The sequence below is a fragment of the Ammodytes marinus genome, assembly GCF_949987685.1.
Source record: "Ammodytes marinus genome assembly, chromosome: 11".
NCBI lineage: Eukaryota > Metazoa > Chordata > Actinopteri > Uranoscopiformes > Ammodytidae > Ammodytes > Ammodytes marinus.
Window position 1 is genome coordinate 24,471,019 of NC_137215.1, and position 4,483 is coordinate 24,475,501.

Consider the following 4,483-nt stretch of genomic DNA (forward strand, 5'->3'; position numbering starts at 1 on the left):
AGTCTTAAATTTAACACTTTAGCTTCGCTTGTTGGTTTTTCTTGTACTCAATGGGATGCTTTTTCAGCCATGCAACTTTAGTTGTGATCAAAATGGTGGATTTTTGCTGGTGAATGAAGTTGATAGGCAAAAGTATATTCAGATATCCTTTACTCATGCATCACCTTTAGGGATAACTGTCGCCAAAACAATATGTGTACCACTAATGTTCCTCAAACCTGGATTCTTATAATGTGGTCATTTCTCTCTGTTTGATCAATTGAAAGTTCAATGACATAAACCAGTACTACATTTTCACTCTACTTTGAAAAATGTTGGACTTTTAGACGCTAAGAACATTTTTTAAAGATATGAGCTGCCCAAATAGCATGAGCTATAAAGAAAATTGCTTTCTTGTGCTGATATAAGAATATCCATCATGACTGCCCCTAAAAAACAAGTTATACATTCATTTCATTCATTCATTTTCCTTTATTTAACCTCGAAAGATCAATTGAGGGGTGACCCTCTTTTACAATGACGTCGAGTTTGTACATATACACAATATACAATGAGAATACATAACAAGTTTACACACACACACACACACACACACAGACAACAACAATTTAAAACATTCAGATCAATTGAATGAGAGACATAATAGCCTAATTAAAACAGTTACAAGTGTAGAGGGGCTGATTCAAAATAATAATTTTAAATTGGTTAACAGTTATGAGTGTATTTATTTTAATTGTATGTTGTAGGCTGTTCCAGGAGTCAGGGGCACTATGGCTAAAAGCGGTTTTACCAAGCTCAGACCGGGCATAGGGGACATATAACATGAGCATGTCAGTTGAGCGGGTTTGATAAAGCCCATCTGAAATAAGCAGCATTTCTGTCAAATATAGTGGTAGCTTTCCAGTCAGAGCTTTATATATAAAAATATGCCAATGTGCATCACGTCTCTCCTTAAGGGAGGACCACCCAACCTTTTCATATAAAACACAATGGTGTGTATCATAAGCATCTCCTGTAATGAATCTCAAAGCAGAGTGAAATACAGAGTCTAGGAGTTTAAGGCATGAACGAGATGCATGCCGATAAACCACATCACCGTAATCAAGGACAGACATAAAAACTGCCTCAATAATCCTTTTCCTACTGAACAACGGGAAGGTGGCTTTATTCCTATAAAAATAGCCAATCTTTTGTCGGAGACGACAGACAAGATTTTTTATGTGAAATGTAAAAGAGAGTTTTTCATCTATCCAGATGCCAAGATATTTATATTCAGTGACTCTTTCAATATGAGATCCATTATTTGTGTGAATAATAAGATCATTAAAATGTGTAATTCTTGCTCTGGAAAAGCACATATATTTTGTTTTTTCTATATTAAGGACAAGCCTGAGATCCACTAGACAGTTCTGCAGGGTGTTAAAAGAGCTCTGTAGGTTCTGAACAGATTGTTGCACTGAATCAGAAATGCAATACAGTACAGTGTCGTCAGCATACAAATGGGCATGGCAGTTTTGTAGTGATGAAACAATGTTATTGATGTAAATTGTGAATAGGACTGGACCTAAAATTGAGCCCTGCGGAACACCATTTGTAACTGTTAAAAACTCAGTTTGGTAGCTTCCCAGCTTAACTGACTGCTGTCTATCAGAGAGATAGTCCCTAAACCAGCTACATGTAGAATAATCAAAACCAATTTCATGCAGCCTCTCTAAAAGCAAATGGTGATCTAAAGTATCAAAAGCTTTTGACAGATCAACAAAAAGTGCTGCACAGTGCATTTTTTTATCGATAGCTGTAACAATGTTGTCTAAGACCAAAGTGACAGCAGATATAGTACTGTGGCCTGCCCTAAAACCAGATTGAAATGGACTCAAAATGGAAGCACTGGATAAAAAGGATTTCAACTGAGTATTAATGACTGATTCTAGAATTTTTGCCAGGCATGGGAGTTTGGAAATTGGCCTGTAATTGTTAAGATCACTTTTGTCACCCCCTTTATGTAATGGAATGACGTGAGCTTTTTTCCAGACTTTAGGAACAATACCAGAAGAGATGGAAAGATTAAAAATATGGGTTATTTGTTTTGATATGATAAGTGCAGAGAGATTTATTGAAAATGGGTCCAAATTGTCCTCTCCCATGTACTTCCTGGGGTTGATGGCAAGAAGCGCATCTACAACAATACTTGTTGGGACTTGAACAAGGCTGAAAAGAGGAGTTTTAGAGACAGGTGGTATGCTATTTTTATTTCTCGTGGTGGTAGGCGTAGAAGGCGTAGATACTCCATTGTGAAAGAGTTTACCAGCAGCTATAAAGTGTTTATTGAAAGCTAAACCAATTTCTTTCTGATCATTTAAAATACGATCATTTATTTTTAACTGACTGGGAATAGTGCTAGAATTGTTTTTGTTATAATTCACAGCCTTCCAAAATAGTGCAGGGTTGGAGTAGCAGTTTGAAATTAGTTCGAGGTAGTAGTCTGATTTAGCTTTCCTAACCATGGATATGCACCTATTTCTGATTTGTCTGAAAGCAGTCCACTTGGAGTTTTCACCAGAGCGTCTAGCTAGGGACCATGCTTTATTTCTCTCTGCAAATATATCGGACAATTCATTTGTGAACCAGGGGTTTGATCTATTTTTTACTCTGTGCTTTTTAAGGGGTGCATGCTTGTTCAAAATGGAGGAGAAAGTATTGGTGAAAAATTCTAAGGCCAATTCCACATCAGATATTTCACTTGTGAGATGAATGTCACTTTGATAGAGTTCATTTAAAAATGCTTGCTCGTTAAAACCTTTAAAATTACGCTTAATGATGATTTTGGGTTGAGATTTTTTAAGATGAATACTTCTGATACAGGCCACCGGGCAGTGATCACTGATTCCAAGCTCAAAGACACCAGCAGAAACTATTTTATTGCTTTGATTTGATAATATTAAATCGATCAAAGTTGATTTTGCTGGGTTTTTTAGATTTGGTCTTGTGGGCTCAGTTATTAATTGTGTAAGATTTAGGTTGCTACATATTTCTTTAAAAGGTTCAGAGGCACCAGAAAGCCAGTCAATGTTAAAATCACCCATCATAATGACCTCTCTATTTACATATGGAGAGATTAAATGTGCTAGCTCACTCAAGGAGCTATTTACTGCTGAAGGGGGCCTGTACACACCAATTACAACAAAACAATCATTGGATGATAAAGACAATTCCAAAGCAATAAATTCAAAGCAGCTTCGAACAGAGACAGCATGTAGTAATGATACAGAATAATGTGATTTAACATAGACAGCCACTCCCCCACCCCGTGTGGTCCTGTCTATTCTGAATAAACTATAATCATTTATTGCCACCATAGAGTCATGTGTACTGCTCTTCAACCATGATTCAGTCAGAACCAAGACATCTGGGTCAGCCTGAGATACTAAGATGTTAACATGGTCTAGTTTATTGTGCTGAAGCAAACTTCTTATGTTTAAGTGAAGAAAACCCAAACCCTTTCTTGTTTTGAGGATGTTTGGTGAGTTTAGCTTTGATATGCTCATGTCCAGGTTATCAACAGCGGGGTGGTCCAACACAATTGACCTATTACACATAATAGGTACATTTTTCAAGTTACTTGTAATCCCAAGTGGTCTGTGGCGTGACCTGTAAAATCTGTGAGGAGGGATTAATGATGATCTGACAGACTGACATACTGGGATTGGGTGAGTTTTTATAGTAATGGAAGTTCCAGGCCTGGAGGGGGCGCTAGAAGCATGGGGACTAGTGGTCATGGAGGCTGTGTCACGTGAGCTAACTACCTCTTGACTGACCAGGTGTCGAGATAGTCAATCATGCTGGACAGAGTTTGCAAGAGGAGTGACGCTAGGAACCGATTTTATTGTTAAGAGCATATTGCTGGCCAGAAGATGTTTCCCTTGTTTGTTTAAATGCAAACCATCGCTGGCAAAGAAAGACGGTCTGTTCCAGAAAACGTTAAAATTGTCGACAAAGGGAATGCCCATGGAGAGACAATACTGTTTGAGCCAAACATGAAGTTGGCGTGCGCGGCTGAATTTGATGTCACCAAATCGAGGGGAAGGCATGGGACCAGAGACGATACATTGTTTCCCAGCGGTCAAGACGGAATCGATTAGGGCTTTAAAATCAGTTTTAAGACTTTCTGACTTTTCTGACTTAAGGTCATTTGAGCCGATATGTGTCACGACCATAGATGCAGCGGGATTACTGTGGATAATGTGTGGTAGCACTGAGTTGATGTGGGATACCTGGGCACCGGGATAGCAGAAGGTCTCCGCCCTCGGCAGGAGAACTTGTCGGACCATGGATGAGCCAATGAGGAGGCACTGGAGCTCCGCTGCTCGGCCCTGCTGCGCTGCAGAGCAACCAGGTGAAGGCCGGGCTGGATCATTAGCCTGCAGTGTTGATGCCCGCGGTCCAGAGCGGCAAAGTTGCGTAGGTTGAGCCGGGCGTCTGGTGG